Here is a 19179-nt window from a genome sequence, read left to right as displayed (position 1 = left end):
GTTCAAAACTGTCCAAACACATACATTTGTCAGAAATACAAAAATGACGGAAAAGACCTCTTGCTATCATCAGTTATTATCCTTCATTAGACTCTGACTTTATTTGAAATGGTAGATTTTTTTTCCTGTGTGTTTTAGAGCTTCTTTGATGTAGCAGTGGAAAAAATAATAAAGGTTAACCTTAATTTTTCTGATTCAGAGTTTTATCGGAGTTTAAAATGCAGCCACCCAAGTTTTTCAACAAAACACACAAATATAGAGAGCAAGATAAAAAGTAATATTAACACTAGAGTTAAGATTAATAAGCTATTTCCACAAGATAGTCAGAAATTTTAGTTCCTTCCACAGGGGGGAAGGGCACAGGATGAGGAAAAATAGTTGGGGAGCTTCCAGGTTGGTGAATGTGTGGACACTGGCACAGTGGTGTGGCTGGAAGGCACGGAGGCTTTGTACCCTTTTCCCCGAGCCTTGACCTACGTATCTCTTCCATCTGGCTGTTCCCGAGTTATAGCTTTTTTATAACAAACCAGTAATCTATCTGAGACATTGTGCCCTGACTTCTGATTGCTGTCAGGATGTGGCCTCTACTCTTTTTTTTTTTTTTTTTTAATTTATGGTAAGTGGCATTAATGTTTTTTTGTTTGTTTTGTTTTTTCCCTTTTTCAATTTTTTATTTAAATTCTAGCTAGTTAATATACAGTGCGATATTGGTTTCAGGAGTAGAATTCAGTGACTCATTGGTTGTATACAACACCCAGTGCTCATCATGACAAGTGCCCTCCTAATACCCATCATCCACTTAGCCCATCTCCCCCCACCTCCCTCCATCAAACCTCAGTTTGTTCTCTATCTTTAAGAGTCTCTTATGGTTTCTCTCCCCCCAACTTCTCTCTTTCTCTCTCTTTAAGTTTATTTATTTATTTTGAGAGAGAGAAAGAGCAAGAGCTGGGGACGGGCAGTGAGAGAGTGGGAGAGAGAGAGTCCCAAGCAGACTCTGTGCTGTCAGCATGGAGCCGGTCGCAGGGCTCAATCTCACGGACTGTGAGATCATGACCTGAGCTGAAATCAGCAGTTGGACTGTCAGTGAAGTGAACCACCCAGGTGCCCCTGGCATCTGCCTTTGATAAAAATAAAAACCTGAGAAGTCTGGTTTTAAGAGCTTGAAAGACAATGAGGTTATTCTCCTGTGAGGCGCCTGAGGAACGCTGATTCTGGTCTACAGATTCTGGAGCTAAAAAGGTAACTTTCACCTCTGCTGCCAGTGTCTGGCTTTCAAGCTCCTCCAAACCAAAGTCTGAGATATTTAGACTTGAACAAAAGCGATACTGGGCACAGTGGCACATCTAGCATGAGGCTTTCCTGAAGCAGAATTGGAAAACAAAGATCATTTTGGAGAAGAAACAGAATTATTGAGTGGAAATGATGACTAGCCTGGAGTGCCTAGCAGGGAAAAACAAAATCAGGAAAGCATTACAAGACTGGAGTTCTGAGTGTTTTGATGAGGCAGTATGGGTGAATTGATATGATGACCCATGGATATATTTTTCCTAATAAAAAATCGAGAAAGGGTTGCCTATTCTGTGAGCTGCTCTGAGTCTAGAGTGGCTCAGTTAGTTCTGGAAAGCGGGCATGACCTCCAAACAGCTCCCACGGAGATATTGAGGGTCATGTGTTAGACATAGATCAGTCACTGAATTAGGGACACTATGTATGGTAAGAAGAGTTCCAACCCACTTCTACTCCTGGCTTCTAGATGTCTTTGAATATATCACGTTAATGTAGTTCCTACTGTAGTCCCTAGGAAATGTTTGTCTCACTGACCAGATTTTTCGGAGAATTTAATTTAAAATGTTTATGAATGCAATTTGAAGACTTAAAGCAGTTGGAAGCTCATCCATCCTTTACCAAATAAAAAGATTCACCTGCAGATGAACATAGGCATGGGGACTTTCATAACACTCCCTGGCTATTGAGATCTGCACTGACCAACACTTGCCCCCAGCCACAGGTGACTATTGAGCATGTTTTCAGTGTAACTAATAGAAAATTTAAAATAACATATGCAGTTTACATTTGTGACAGTGCTAGTCTACATAATGGCTCAGATAACCATGGTCTGTACTCACTGCAAAGCTAGGCAGCTTATTTTGACTTGGTAGAGCTTCTGTTTGAAGTTCCTAGAGTAGTTTTCTTCATTTCCTAGTGACTTGGTCTCAGAAAACAAGGCAGAAACTGGGGACGGAATGAGGGTGGCGACTACTGATGGTTTCTTACATCAAGACGTTTGTGGAAAGGGATAACGAAGAAAGAGTCCTGATAGTAAATATGTTGAAAATGGTAGGTTTTCATTAATGGCATCGCTGTGGCATGCTTGAGAACCGGCCAGAGTAATAGGATAAGAGCCATGCTACATAAAACACCATTATTCATTGGGAAGTAAAGTGAGAGCTATGCTTTCCAACCTGATTTTTAATTATAAATCTGAAACATAGGTTTATCAGTTCCCACAGAAAGAGTAAGAAGTAAGGGTAATCCCGGTGCTTTATCTGTTGGTAAATTCCAAGTCCAGATAGATTTTTCTCAATTCAAACAGAATTAAAGACTGGAGAAAAACGAAAGATAAGAACGAAACTGCTTGGGCCAATAGAAAAAAAAAAATCCTGTAGAACAAGTGAGTAGAACCACTACAGTGAAGGCTTGGTAGAGGAGCATAATTTTGAAAGAAAAAAAATTTCAAAAAGTTTAAAATTCACTTAAAATACCTAAAATTTCACTGGAGTACTTCAGGAACAAAGGTTTGCGTGGGGACTTTAAATTCTGAGCCAAAGACAAGGCAAAAAAAAAAAAAATACTAGGAAGTTTCTACATTGGCCCTAAAAGAGACTCTTCCTTTCTCTAGTCACCCAGTTGATGTCACTGAGAATTAGATTTGGGTCCTGTAGTTAATAATTACATGGTTGATTGATGTTATAGCCTTGTCAAATTTCATGTAAAAATAAAGGCTTTGGTTGGAAAGAATGAAATACTGAGATTTGAAATGGCTAAGATTTGGAGGATTTAGATAGCTCGGGATTTAGAGTGCCTCAGACCCCAAATCCCTCTGTTTCCTCTACCAGCAAAAGTAGTCTCTGTTGAGAGGCTCATCTTGCCTTGCTTGGAGACTCTATTATGACTTTATGTAAGGTAGCTAGTTTGGAAGAGGGTGCCAATTTTCCCCGTGATCTAACTTTAGTACACTTCAGTGCCTTTAGATCAATAGTGAGAGCTAGATAGCAGCATATTCCTAAGGGTCAATTATGAACCAACCCAGGAGGAAAAGACCCACATTCCAAGAGAACTGTAACATTTTCTAACTTATTTTGGGTAGGATGTGGGAAGTATGGCTTCCATTATGGAAATATGGAAGTAATGGCTGCTGAGAATTCTAGACTAGATAGGATAAAACACAATTTTAGAGTTTATTTATATAGCTGCACTTAACAGATTTTGGTTTTAGTGTTCTAGCTTGAGGATCTTATTTGTTTGCTTAGTTGGTAAGCCAAAATTGGACTCGATAGTGGTTTGGACTGAATAAATTTGAGATACCAGACATAATGTGCTCTATTGCAGAGGATGAAATAAGATGATTAGTGATACAAAGATGGATATAAGGTGGATTTATCATGTGTAAGTAGTTACCTTCCAATCCTGTCCCCTGAGAAGACACACCCTTCATCAAGACGTGGAAAAATACACTAGATAACTAATGCCAATTCCCTAGAAAAGTGCTGCACTGGAGGCTAAAATGAGGGGAGATACTGCCTTTGAAATATGTCCCCAGATTTTAGTGGAGATAATGGTATCCTAGGGTAGCAGAAGCTGGGAATCAACACTTAACCTCAAGGATCAAAATGGATATGAGTATCATAATAGGCATCAAGCCTGAGATTTTTTTATAGCAGCTAATTGATCACTAAGACTGAATTGCCTGGATAGCCCTCCCAAATCTAAATTAGTGTTTAATAACCAACAGAACTCTAGATCTAATGAACCAAGGCCTGAATTGGGTCATTACCTGAGTCAAATGACAGATTCAGAGACTTCAGTAAGTCTTCCTTCTAGTCTTCCCTAAAAGGATCTGAAACCACTTCCAGAATCATAAAATACTGAGGATTAGGTTAGGATCAGAGGAGGAAATACTCAGAATTTTGCAGAATTACGAACTACTGGTTGGGAGTTATTTCCTGGGAACACAGAATTCTACCTGTGCTGTATCCTTTAGAGTGGAAGCTTATGGAATTCAGGTGAAAAATGGAGAATTTATCTTAGTGTGAGCTAAGAGAGTCCATGAAGCTATTTGGTGTTTGTTTCATCAATGCCTAAATGTATAGTTGGAATATATTTTTTTTTTAATCATCTTTCAGAATCCTCAATTCCTGTCTTTGTTTCTCTAACGTGTGGAGGAACATATTAGTACTGATAGAAAGCATGATGTGGAAGTCCCTGGAGTTCCCATTAATTAACAAAATTGTAAGCCAAAGCAATATTTATCCCTGAGGAAATCAGGTGACAGTACGTTGCCAAATATTTGAATGATGAATCTTAGAGAACAAGAATAATTATTACAAGTTTAATCAAGTGTGACTTCAATTCTAGCTGCTGTTGCATTGGAGACTCTGGCAGGTGGTAATCCTCAATAATCTTGAAAGTGGCTTTTTTCACATGGCAAGGATAGCTGTATACTTTTACCAAGTTACTTCAGGGTTATGTCAACTCTCCGACTCTAGATATTAGTTTAGACTGAGAGACTTGATAATTTTGCCCTCCCATAAGACATCACGATGATAGAACCCAATCAGAGATAAGAAGAAGATATCTTTGACCCTTCTTGCTTAAAATGTGGGGGTGGGGGGAGAAAGGGGCTAGGGAGACACTCCCTCTTGCTGTGTATGAGTTGAGCACTTGTGAGGAATCTAAAAATGTGATTAAAGAAAGTGTGTTTAGATAAATGAGGTGAAGAATGTTTGGCCAATCCACTATCCACATGTTTTCGCCTTTGCACCAAATTCACTTTTTGGACTCTAGATCACATCATGCCTAAAAGTCAGAACTGGGTGAGGGTTTGACCAGGGAAATGGAGCTTATATCTGTAGAAGTCCCTACTGGAGAGAAAGAAACTAAAATTCGGGTTTCACTTCCTGCTCTTCTCTTGGTGCTGGATTCAACTCTACTGTTCCTGGAGTTCAGTTAAGGAATTCCTTGCTGGTTTATCATTTGAGAGTCCAGCCCCAGAGTGGATTAAAGATTTAAACACAAAACATGACACTTCTACCACTCACAAAACTAGAAGAATATATCAGAAAATATTTAACTAATTTCAGAATTGACAAGGAATTTAAAATCATAAAAGCAATGCAAGAAATAATAAGATATATTTGATGGTATACATGTTTCATATTTCTAAACACAAAAAACAAACCTCAAAGAAAACAGAAAACTTAGACAATGTATTTATGGCAAATAAGACAGGCAAAATGTCCTTAGTAATGATATTTAATGAATAAGAAAAACTACAAAACAGGCATTCTTATTTGCAATTGCTGCATGTATAAATTGGTTCAGTTTTTCTGGAAAGAAGTACACCCATGTCAAGAGCCTTACACCTAATTATTTGACTTAGTTATTTTATTTCTAGGAATCCATTCCAAGGACATAATCACAAATATGGACAAGGTTATGTGCTACAGACTTTCTACTGGGAAAATTATAGACAATTCAAATAGTAAACCATAGGGCAGGTAATTGCTTAATAAAATATGGTCTGGTAAAGTGATAAAAAAATACATGAGGCCATTAAAAACTTATATTTTTAAATAACATCAATAGCATAGTTTGAATATGCTCATGATAAGTTGTTAATTTTAAAAATAATCAGTAAATAATCTATACACACAATTTGATTAATAGATATCTATATTAATATAGATAGACACAGAACTACATTTATTTTTTAATGTAATTTATTGTCAAATTGGCTTCCATACAACACCCAGTGCTCATCCCAACAATTGCCCTCCTCAATGCCCATCACCCACTTTCCCCTCTTCCCCACCCCCAATCAGGCCTTAGTTTGTTCTCTGTATTTAAAAGTCTCTTATGGTTTGCCTCCCTCCCTCTCTGTTTGTAACTTTTTTTCCCCCTTCCCTTCCCCTATGGTCTACTGTTAAGTTTCTCAAGATCCACACATGAGTGAAAACATATAGTATCTGTCTTTCTCTGACTGACTTATTTCACTTAACATAATACCCTCCAGTTCCATAGCCGCGCTTTCAACAATAGCCAAATTATGGAAAGAGCCTAACTGTCCATCAACTGATGAATGGATAAAGAAGATGTGGTTTATATATACAATGGAATACTACTTGGCAATGAGAAAGAATGAAATCCTGCCATTTGCAGCAACGACATGGAACTACATTTAAAAGTTAGCATTGTAGCTTTGCGCCGTGGCAGTATCATAGCCGATGAGGTTTATCTGAGGTGCGATTATTGCTAATTAAAAGTTAGCATTGTAGTATCCAAAATCTATAAAGAAGTCACCACACTCCACACCCGAAAAACAAATAATCCAGTAAAGAAATTGGCAGAAGACATGAATAGACACTTTTCCAAAGAAGACATCCAGATGGCCAACAGACACATGAAACAGTGCTCAATGTCACTCATCATCAGGGAAATACAAATCAAAGCCACACTGAGATACCACCTCACACTGGTCAGAGTGGCTAAAATGAACAAATCAGGAGACTATAGATGCTGGCGAGGATGTGGAGAATCGGGAACCCTCTTGCACTGCTGGTGGGAATGCAAACTAGTGCAGCCACTCTGGAAAACAGTGTAGAGGTTCCTCAAAAAATTAAAAATAGAACTACCCTATGACCCAGCAATAAGACTGCTAGGAATTAACCCAAGGGATACAGGAGTGCTGATGCATAAGGGCACATGTACCCCAATGTTTATAGCAGCACTTTCAACAATAGCCAAATTATGGAAAGAGCCTAAATGTCCATCAACTGATGAAGGGATAAAGAAGATGTGGTTTATATATACAATGGACCACTACCTGGCCATGAGAAAGAATGAAATCTGGCCATTTGTAGCAATGTGAATGGAACTGGAGGGTGTTATGCTAAGTGAAATAAATCAGTCAGAGAAAGATAGGTACCATATGTTTTCACTCATATGTGGATCTTGAGAAACTTAACAGAAGACTATGGGGGAGGGGAAGGGGAAAAAAAGTTACAAACGGAGAGAGAGGGAGGCAAACGGTAACAGACTTCTCAATACAGAGAACAAACTGAGGGTTGATGAGGGGTGGGGGATGGGCATTGAGGAGGGCAATTGTTGGGATGAGCATTGGGTGTTGTATGGAAGCCAATTTGACAATAAATTATATTAAGAGAGAAATAAAGACAGACAGACAGAGAAAGAAAGAAAGAAAGAAAGAAAGAAAGAAAGAAATCCCCAGGTGATTCTAATGCATCACACACACAAAAGTTAGCATTGTTTATATTAGATAGTGATATGCTGTGGACAATTTAATTTTTCTTTGTTATATCTCACATATTTTTAATACAATAAATGTATGCTACTATCATTACCAGTAACCAATATGAATTTTAAAATTAGCAGGCCTGTTTTATTCACTATTGTGATGTCCCTTATCTCACCTCTTCTGATATTTTAGAATACTTTGGGGAATAGCTCCGAGATGAATGAATTTGAAGAAGTGCTTTGAAATATCTTTCGAGAGGTCATTGGTGATTGGTCTGTTTATGAAATTTTTTTAAATAGTTCTACTATTTTGGCCTGTGCAATCTTTCCATTATTTGATATTTATTTGTATCAATATGTAACAGCTTCTCTCCTAAGATATTTTAAGGCAGTTTACAATACAGACTATATGCAGTAAGTTCTTTTATAAGTAAATGAAAATGTTAAAAGCAAATGGAAGCATAGGGCTAGGGAAAGAAGGATGAAGCAAATAAGGTATTGTTTGGCATTGCCATGATTTATATGACTGAGCATTAGACATGACTCTTGTGTGGCTAGCACAAAGAAAAACCAGTGAAAATATCATAGGCCTTAATATCAGGAGGGAAAATGGCATGCTTGGGGAATGGAGTAGGAGTGGGTGGGGAAAGGGTCATTAGAATGTTTTTCCAGAATGGAGCATGTGTGGTTTGAAGTCTTCCTTCAAAGGTGATAATGGTTAATATTTCTCTGCCAGACATTCTGTCATAATTAATGTCTGGCAGAAATAGGTGTTAGGAAAAGACTCTCCATCGGCTTCTCATGTTTCTGCAAGTCCTCCAACTAGAGGTGCTGATTACCTTTATCTTTACACGGATTTTTGTGTAAGAGAAAGCCTTTAAATAGAGAGATAGTGTCTCCCTCTAGAGCAGAAGGCAGGTTTACTTCCTGTCCAGTATGTTAAAGACAGTTTTTTCCTCTAGAACAAGTCACATGGGTTTGCTTGGTGCCCATGATAAAAGATCAGGGTTCTCTACACATGGGGCTTTTGAGCTGTCATTCAAATTCATTTTGTGTGTCACATCCACCCGCATCCCTGTCTCATTTGCATGGGATTTGGGATAAAGAGAAGTGTAGCAACCAAGGTGCTTCTGCTGCCTGCTGTGCATCCGTGAAGCTAGAAGATGAACTCATTGGCTTGAAGAAAGGGTACAGTTACAGACTCTCCACAGTTTTCGACAATGATTTGAAAGAGGAGGCTTTTCATGAAGCCCCAAGGGCTCACAGGCTTGGGCAAGTCTGTCTGAATGGACTGAAGTGAAAGTCAGAGAAAGGAGGAAATCGTTGATAGCCAGCGAGGGCCCCAAGTTAATTTATTTAAAGGAAACTAATTGCGGTGCACAGTATGCGAGTTAATCATACAGGTTAACAAGACAGGTAACAACTCTAGCAATTCCTGAAGTTAATGGCTGAAGCAATGGCTCAAAAATGTAATTATTTTCAAATATCTTCTAATTCGTGTTGAAGAAATCAAGCTAAAAAGATGTCTCCTTTTTGTGTAACATTTGTACATAATGACACCAATGCAAGGCATGCTTAAGTCTTCACACTTCAAAGAAATGACCTTTAAGCCACACTTAGGGAAAGTAAGCTAAAATCAGTAGGCATTCCAGTTGCCAAGGACACTTGTAATCATTTCCTTAATTGTCTTTGACAATCTTATCATTAAAGATGTGCGACATTAATTAATGATGGAACATCTATTCCTGGAAAAATAGGCCTCGGAGGCACAATAGAGAGCTTATTCTTCGTACATTCTTTGTGAGCGCTGTTTCTACAGCGTGGGTCATCCATGTTGCAAGCGTTGCCTGGATGGCATGTAAACATTTGGAGCACTCGATTGTATGAGAATTGGATTGAATAAAATCAATGCTGATAATGCTGAAAATATGTTCAAAACCGATGTTCCCTAAAGAAGCTTTTATGCCTAGATTAGTATCAGTGTTTAATTGACAGCCTCTTCACTTGGTTAATTACTTGGTCTATTGTGGCAGGGAGAGGGAGGAAAGGACAAAAAGCATTTGTGTTACGAATAGTTGCCAATAAGGGAATTGAATGAGAGCAAGCCGAACACCCTGCTGCAGAATATTATATTACATAAAGTCTTCCTTGTATACAATATGAATTTTTTTGAATGACTGTCCTTAGAAAAATGGAAATTGTTGAAATAGACCCTGTCTTTCAAAACACAAATTAGCGCCTTTGTGTTTTTAAGATACCATGGAGGACAAACTCTGGGGTGAATTTTTGCCTTCGTGTACCATCTGCTGTAAATAAAAGGATACAGAAACTGAGATATGAAAGCACATGTTGAGGATTTATCCTTTGTACCTTTGAACTTCTGTGTAAATTAAACTTTTTTTGCCACCAAAGGAAATATAAATTGAGAAACTATGAAAACATATGCACACATTTATTCTTTATTTTATCATACGGTACCTTTAATTTATCATACAGTAGTTTATAATAGCTCTTTCTTTATTTAAGTTTATTTATTTTGAGAGAAAGAGAGTGTGAACAGAGGAGGGACTAAGAGAGAGAGAGGGAGGGAGAGAATCCCAAGCAGGCTCTGCGCTGTCCGTGCGGGGCTCTATCTCACAAACCTGATGGTGACCTGACCCGAAATCAAGGGTTGGATGCTTAATTGACTGAGCCACCCAGGTGCCCGTGAAATAGCTATTTCTTTCCTAGATTCTTCTGAATAATTTATGGCAACCCCTATTTACTCTGCCATAGCACCATGATGTTCAAAGATATTGCAAATATAAATAGATTCAGAAAAGGAGCTAGTCTTAGTTTGTCTTCTTTTCTGGTACATCCTCATCAGTCTGACTTCCAAACATTGGTGCTCCCAAGACTGTCTAAGGCTCAGCCTGTGGTCCTCTGCTCTCCTCTTTTTCCATGTACTTCTTTAGTGACCTCATTTAGCCTCATGGCTTTAACTGTCATCTATATACTGATGACTCCCTTGATTGTATTTCCAGCCCGTGCCTCTTCCCTGAACTCCGCGTGGATGTCTGTTGAGTATTTTCAGCTTACCAAGTTCAGCTTTAAACCTCTGTGTTCTCCTTCTCCTCTGCTCCTCCCACAGCCCTCCTGTTTATTGCTCCATTTTCTCCCGACCACCCTATCATCCCTACAACTGGAGTAGATCCCAGAAAACATTGAGGGTTTTTTAAAAATCTCTCACCACTTTATCATTTCTTACTTATATATTACAATAGTCCCCTAACTGAGACCCTTCTCCCATTCTCTTCTCCTCTTTCATACTATTTTTAGTTGCCTTTATTTGAAACCTAAGTATTTTACACATGCTACCTATTTTAATTCTCATGAAACATTTTGGCGTGAGCACAATTACACCAATTTTATAGATAACATGAAGATCATAAAGGTTGAGGCATTTATAAGGAGCAGAACCTGACTTTAAGCCCAGCCTTTCTGATTCCTATGTTTATGTTCTTTCTATTAAACCACAGCATGTATTATATTCAGGATATTAAACACCTGTTAACATAATGAAAACATTAGTCAGACCAGTTGTTTTCTGTCATCAGATACTGATGGAATGAATACTTCATTTTCAGGCATTGGTTTTGTTGGAAACAAACCTGTATCTGCACTTTAATAAGCCTCTTCCTTTGTGTGGGCTGGACACTGAGCAAGTCGCTGTCCTTTGTGGGAAAAGCAATGGGAACATTGGACAGGGAGCCAAGGAAAAGCACAGGGAAAGAGCATGACTTGGCTCTACCAGGCAAAACTTGATCTGTGCCACGGATACTCATTCAAATGAATTTATGGGCTTTTTAAAAAGATCATCATTAGTGCCAAAAATCAAAGCCAAAGAGTCAGGCCATGCTGGATGATGTGAGGGACACTAAACAAGTAAATGGTCAGGCAGTTCCTACAGTTTTATCTCAACGTGCATCATACTTGGATTAATATTTATTTATGCAAGATATTTATCTTTTTGTTTCAGTTGGAAAGAGAACTAGACCTCACAAGTCATCTAATTTGTCCTTTTTAATTTAGGCCTAGATTGGTATGTGTCCAAATGAATGAGTATCTTCTGTGTGCTTAAAGATTTCTAGACCGGAATTACCCTCCATTGCCTATTCCAGCAAAATGGCAAGGATCGTTACACTGATGGCACGCTGATTTCTATACATAAATGTGATATCAGCCCTACTAAAGCCAAGATTAGAAAACATTTACTGAGTGCTTTTTACATGCAAAGTAGGTATTATTATTCCCAGTTTGCAGGTGAGAAAATTGAGACTCAGATGGATTAAGTAACTGGCTAACATCATACCACTAGTTAGTTGCAAACATTCTCTCTGGGCTGTACACCTGCAGCCTAGTGTTCCTTTCCTCTATGATTATTAACATGAAAATGTAGGACAACAAAAGCAAAGGCAAACACCTTACACTTTGATAATGATGTTTTATTTACATAGAAATGTAATAATTCTGCCCTTGTGAACACAGGACTTCACAGTTAACATCATATCATAATGCCACTTCAGCGGACTCATGGCTGTGACTTTATCCATAGAGAAAACATTATTCAGATGAAATAATAATTGAATATGCTTCATTTGTTTATTGTCTGTGGTTCCCCTCTCAGAATATTCCTCTTAATCCATAAAAATGAGTTTATTATTACTAGAAGTATAGTTTCATATCCATCATGCTTAAAGTCCAGTTTAAGAATTTGAACCACCAGTCACTTTAATAATGAAATATAGCAGAATGTTGTAGCACCAGCCAATTCTCTAAAGAATACATTGATACCATAAGATACCTTCTTAAAACTGGTAGATGCAAACAAAGCTGTTATCTGATTTGTTTATAATCCCTGTGTAATATATTTGGTTTGACTCTAGGATACACTCGGATTTAAGATTTACTATGCCAAGATTGCAGTGAGATTTCCTAGATATTTATCACAACGAAAGAAACGCCTGTAATGTTTATCCCAGAAATTCACACACGGAATTACAGTAACCTGCTGCTCGTTACAGGTTAAGAGGCACGTACTTGTGGAATTCAATGCCTTAGTGATAGTCAGGGCCATAATTTGACAGACATGGCTGTGTTCCTACCAGAGGCACAGGTCTCTATTTCAAAGCAGGCAGAATGAGAAGATTAAAGTAGAGAAAGAAAAGATCTAGGAAAGAAGTCAATTGGAAAAAAAAAAAGATTAATAATGCTTGGTGGGTAGCAAAATAAATCACATACCAGTTCTATAATTATTCCAGATTATAATTTAAATATACTAGTGGGTATCTGACTAATTTGACTATAAAAGTCTATATTACTCATTTTGACTCTTAATTAACCTTAAGTCTAGAATTTTATTTAATTCCTACACACAGATACACACATGCATGATTCTTTATAACATGAATAAATAAATACAATTATGTATTTTAAGTCTAGAATTCTCACCTTCTAATCACCCTTCAAACCTTACAAATGAACTGATGTTCCCACCTGAGGAACTGAAACTGGTCATGTTAAGGTCACCAATGTTCTCCATGTTGCCAAACCGAATTGAAACCCCCTCCTCATCTTATTTGGTTTATTAACCGTGTTCAATACAACTGGCTATTCCCTCTTTCCCAAAAAACTTCCTTCTCTTAACTCCTATGAGACATATGCCTCTGATTTGGGAGATGTCGTATGACAAGGCAGTTTAGATTGTGGTGCCAGACTGCCTGGGTTCGAATCTCAGCTCATACGCTCACTGACTCTGTGATCCCAGCAAATTAATTTTCATTGACCTATAACTAACCATCCTCATATACAAAATGGAATGAAAATAAGATTTGACTGATAGGGTTGTTATAAGGAATAATGAGCTAATATTTATAAAGCATTTAGAAAAGTGCCCTGCGTATAGAATGCAGTGTAAGAATGTTGGCTGTTATTTTATTACTAGCTGTTCCTGACTTCTTTTCCTTAGTCTTCTTTGCTGACTCAACTTAACCTATAAACATTGGCATTCCCTGATGTCGTATCTCTACCTATGCCTTCTTTCAGTGCCAGGGCTTCAAATTTCATTAATTTGTTGATGACTCTCAAATATAGATCATCTATCCTCTAGACTCCTGACTCCCATATACAACTGTCTAACTCAAAATAGCCTAAATTATAGACAAGCAGATAGTTCACGTAACAAGAAGTCCTAAGGTAAAGCTGTTGTAAGTAACAAGTTGATTGATTTAGTACTGAAAGATATCAGTACAACCTCAGAGTCTTTATGTTTTTTTTCACTTTTTCATCTTTAACACATTAGCTAACTTCCTGGTCACAAGATAGCTATAACATTTAGATGCAATAATGTCTAATACAGGGTTTCTCAACCTTGGTAATATTAACATTTAGGTCTGGATAATTCTTTGCTGTGTGTATGCTTCTATGCCTTATAGGATGCTTAGTGGTAATCCTGACCTGTATGCACTAGATACCGGTAGCATCCAGATGTTGCCAAATGTCCCCTGGAGAACAAAATTGCTCCCAGTTGGGAATCCCTGGTTTAGTGAGAGATGAAACTAACTCCTTTTGTGAGTCTCCTTTTATAGATAAGGGAACCCTTCCCAGAAAACTACCCTTTAGATCTCTTTGTGTGGGTCTCTATCACTTGCCTTTTCTTGAACCAATCACTAGCCAGATAGATTGGGTTGCTATAATTGGTTAATAGTAATTAGCATTTACTCTGGGGATAGGACTAGACACTTGAACAGAATTGGCTAGACCTTCAAGAGAGAAGGGGATGTTGGTAGGAATGAGCAAAGTAGGTCTCACCGACTTTGTGTTTGCACTGAGATTAAAAGTTAGTCTATACCTTTCTTGTCTCATATCCCACCCCTTTCCTCATCACTCTATATTCCAGCCACACTGTTTTTTCTGTTCCTCAAATACACACTTCTCATTCCAGTGTCAAGCCCTTTGTATTTGCTAGTTGCTCTTGGAATTCTCTTTCTTCAGTCCTTTCTATTGGTGGTACTTTCTTGTCATTTAGGTCTCAGATCAAGTATCACATCCTCAGTAACTCCTAACTTAAATTAGCATCCTTCTGTCCAGTTACTCTGTACTTATTTCCTATATGGTAGCTGCTACTTTCTGAAATATATTTGTTCAATGCTGGCTTCTATGCAACAAAACGTAAACTGCTAAAAGCATGAAAATTGTTCTTTCTTGTCTTTCATCATATCCCAGTAGTGACAATAAGACCTGGAATATTATAAACACTCAATAAATATCTATTATGTGAATAAGGGAATCAATGAATGAATAACCTGAGAAATGTATTCTGGAGCATATGAGAGGAAACACCTGAGAAATTCTCAGAAGTAGCTGAGGGACAATTTAGTGTGATAATTTTCAGTACTCAGTCTGGAACAGGCCCATTACATAGATTTTGGAATATAAAAAAATACATAACTTGACTTCCACTTTATGCCAAGATGGAGTAACAGTGACAGGATTCACTGGCCTACCTTAAACAACCAGAAACAAGCCAAATATAGGAAACAATTTTTTTCAGACAATGGACACCAGGCAGCACAGGGCAGCAAAACTTTATTTTTTAATTTTTATTTAAATTCTAGTTAGTTACTATACAGTGCAATATTGGCTTCAGGAGTAGAATTCAGTGATTCATCACTTGCAAAACCCAGTGTTTATCATAATAAGTGCCCTCCTTAATACCCATTACTCATTTAGCCCATCTCTCACCCCCTCCCTCCATCGACCCTCAGTTTGTTCTCTATCTTTAAATGTCTTTCATGGTTTGTTTTTTTCTCTATCCGCCATCCCATATGTTTATCTGTTTTATTTCTTAAATTCCGCATAGGAGTTAAATCACATTGTATTTGTTTTTCTTGGATGGACTTATTTCACTTAACATAATACGCTCTAATTCCATCCACGTTATTGCAAATGGCAAGATTTCATTCTTTTTGATTGCTGAGTAATATTCCATTGTACATACATACCACATCTTCTTTATCCATTCATCAGTCAATGGACATTTGGGCTCTCTCTATAGATTGGGTATTGTTGATAATGCTGTTATAAACATTGGGATGCATGTACCCCTTCAAATCTGTATTTTTGTATTCTTAGGATAAATACTTTGTAGTGCAATTGCTGAATAATAGAGTAGTTCTATTTTTAGCTTTTTGAGGAAACTCCATACTGTTATCTGGAGTTGCTGAATCAGTTTGCAATCCCACCAACAGTGTGGTGTCCTTGCCAACACCTGTTGTTTCTTGTGTTGTTGTTAGCCATTCTGACAGGTGTGAAGTGGTATCTCATCATGGGTTTGATTGTATTTCCCTGATGGTGAGTGATGTTGAACATCTTTCCATGTGTCTGTTAGCCATCTGGAAGTCTTACCCTCAGCAATGAGAAAACAAAAAGAAATAAAAGGCATCCACATCATCAAGGAAGAAATCAAACTTTCACTATTTGCAGATGACATGATACTCTATGTAGAAAACCCAAAAGACTCCACAAAAAATTGCTATAACTAATATATGAATTCGGCAAAATCACAAGATACAAAATCAACGTGCAGAAATCTGTTGCATTTCTAATCACCAATAACGAAGCAGCAGAAAAAGAAATCAAGGAATCGATCCCATTTGCAATTGCACCAAAAACAATAAGACACCTAGGAATAAACCTAACTAAAGAGGTAAAACATTTGTACTCTGAAAACTATAGAAGACTTCATTGAAAGAAACTGAAGAAGACAAGAGAAATAGAAAAGCATTCCACGATCAGGGATTAGAAGAACAAACATTGTTAAAATGTCTATACTACACAAAGAAATCTACACATTTAATGCAATCCCCGTCAAAATACCATCAGCATTTTTCACAGAGCTAGAACAAACAATCCTAAAATTTGTATGGAACCACAGAAGACCCCGAATAGCCACAGCATTTCCTGAAAAAGAAAACCAAAGCTGGAGGCATCATGATTCTGGACTTCAAGCTACATTACAAAGCTCTAGTCATCAAGACAGTAAGGTACTGGCACAAAAACAGACACATAGATCAATGGAACAGAATAGAAAACCCAAAAATGGACCCACAGATATATGGTCAGCTAACCTTTGACAAAGGAAAAAATATCCAATGGAAAAAAGACAGTTTCTTCAATAAATGATGTTGGGACAACTAGACAGCAACATGCGGAAAAATGAAACTGGGCCACTTTCTTACATCATATACAAAAATAAACTCAAAATGGATGAAAGACCTAAATGTGAGACAGGAAACCATCCAAATCCTAGAGGAAACACAGGCAGCAACTTCTTTGTCCTCAATCAGAGCAACTTCTTACTAGACATGTCACCAGAGGCAAGGGAAAGAAAAGCAAAAATGAATGATGGGGACTTCAAAACAAAAATCTTCTGCACAGAGAAGGGAACTATCAACAGAACTAAAAGGCAGCCTACAGAATGGGAGAAGATATTTACAAGCGACATATCTGATAAGGGGTTAGTATCCAAAAATATTTGCAAATGGCATATCTAATAAAGGGTTAGTATCTACAAAGAACTTAGCAAACTCAACACCCCAAAAACAAATAATCCAGTTAAGAAATGGACAGAAGACATGAAAAGACACTTTTCCAAAGAAGACATACAGATAGAAATTCTTAGTAAATGGGAAATAAACTAGAGGAGCCCTACCATGCCCTGCTTAATGCCTGGGGAGTCTTCAGGCCACCTTGCAGGGAAGGGGAGCCCGGGCAGACCCCAGTAGTTTCTCATAGTTTAAGAGATGGAGTTGGAGTTCACGGATACCAAGGTTATTAGAGTTTGCAAGACAAAATACTGGAGAGGAGAATGCTGCACAGAGACAGAATTTGGGAAATTTACAGAGTCCTCTACCCACTATCTACACCTGAGGACTGATCAGCATATGCATGTAAGGAAACTATCTTTAGCTTGGGGGGAAATGTCCTAAAAGAAGCAGATGGAGCAGTCCTAGGAGCTGTCATTGGGAATGTGTATGTTCAACAACCAAAATGTAAAAACCTTATAATATACATGGAATCAGGCATACTATTCTGAAGGGTATTGCCTCAGTAGTGCAGAAAACTTGCTTGAGTCTACAGGCTGCTCCAACTCTGCCTGACAAAGCTTAGTGACAAACCTTGAAAGGACGAAATGATTTCCAAGTAACTTAACTGCATGTGCATATCAGAATGGAGACAGAATGCTTAATGAAATACAAGAATGTCTAACATTCAATAAAGTGAAATTCACATCTAGCATCTAATAAAAAATGCTAGGCATGAAAAGAAGTAGAAAATGTGACTCATAAGAAAAGCCAATGAATACAAATAGGTCTAGAAATGTCACAGATGGTAGAATGGATCAGTAAGGGCACTAGAGTTGCTATTACTACAGTCCTTATGTCCAAAAAGGAAGAGGAAAGAATAAGGATGTTAAGAGAGATGTGGGAGTATTTTTAAAGGCAAACTGAATTTTTAAAATGAATACTATAAATGTCTAAGATGAAAATACAATGAATGAGACTAGTAACAGGTTAGAAACTGCATGAGATTAGTAAATTTGAAGAGATAATTTAAAAAATAATTAAGGAGGAACAGAAGCCTGAAAAAACTCTACAGCTCCAGTGATCTTTGGAAAGACTTTCAACAGCGTCACATAGATGTAATTAGAATGCCCAGAATGGGAGGGGGTAACAGGAGAAAAAAATTGTGAATAACTAATGCATGAAAATTAAAAAAAATTGATGATAAAAGCAATAAACCCACAGATCCCAGAATTGCAATGAAACCTAAACATAAGAAACATGAAAAACTATCCAAAATACATTACAATCAGATTGCTTAATACCAATGGAAAAAAAGACAGAGTTAAAAAAAAAAGATATACTGCATTCAGAAAACAAAAGTAAGAAGACAGTGCACTTGTTGTGATGAACACTGGGTGATGTACGGAAGTGTTGAATCACTATATTGTATACCTGAATATAATATAAAATGTATGTTAACTATATTGGGATTAAAGTTAAAAAAAAAGAGTTGGGGTGCCTGGGTGGCTCAGTTGGTTTAACGTCTGACTTCAGCTCAGGTTCTCATAGCTCATAGCTCAGGATCTCACAGCTCAGGATCTCATAGTTCATGGGTTCGAGCCCCAAACTGGGCTCTGTGCTGACAGCACAGAGCCTGGCACCTGCTTTGGATTCTGCATCTCCATCTCTCTCTGCCCTTCCCCTGCTCACACTCTCACTCTCTCTCAAAAATAAATAAACATTAAAAAAATTTTAAGTTAGGGGCACCTGGGTGGCGCAGTCGGTTAAGCGTCCGACTTCAGCCAGGTCACGATCTCGCGGTCCGTGAGTTCGAGCCCCGCATCAGGCTCTGGGCTGATGGCTCGGAGCCTGGAGCCTGTTTCCGATTCTGTGTCTCCCTCTCTCTCTGCCCCTCCCCTGTTCATGCTCTGTCTCTCTCTGTCCCCAAAAAAATAAATAAATAAATAACGTTGAAAAAAAAATAATAAAAAAAAAATTTTAAGTTAAAAAAAAGAATACAGTGGAACAACATTTTTTAAAG

The 19179-nt window shown here is 37.8% G+C and overlaps 1 pseudogene; it reads left to right on the top strand.

Moving 5' to 3' along the window:
• Positions 1–6474: 6474 nt before the first annotated feature.
• On the top strand, positions 6475–6585 carry LOC125939252 (uncharacterized; annotated as a pseudogene).
• The last annotated feature ends 12594 nt before the right edge of the window (positions 6586–19179 follow it).

This window comes from Panthera uncia (genome assembly GCF_023721935.1).
Source record: "Panthera uncia isolate 11264 chromosome B2 unlocalized genomic scaffold, Puncia_PCG_1.0 HiC_scaffold_24, whole genome shotgun sequence".
NCBI classification, from domain to species: domain Eukaryota; kingdom Metazoa; phylum Chordata; class Mammalia; order Carnivora; family Felidae; genus Panthera; species Panthera uncia.
This window is presented reverse-complemented; position numbering and strand designations above follow the sequence as displayed.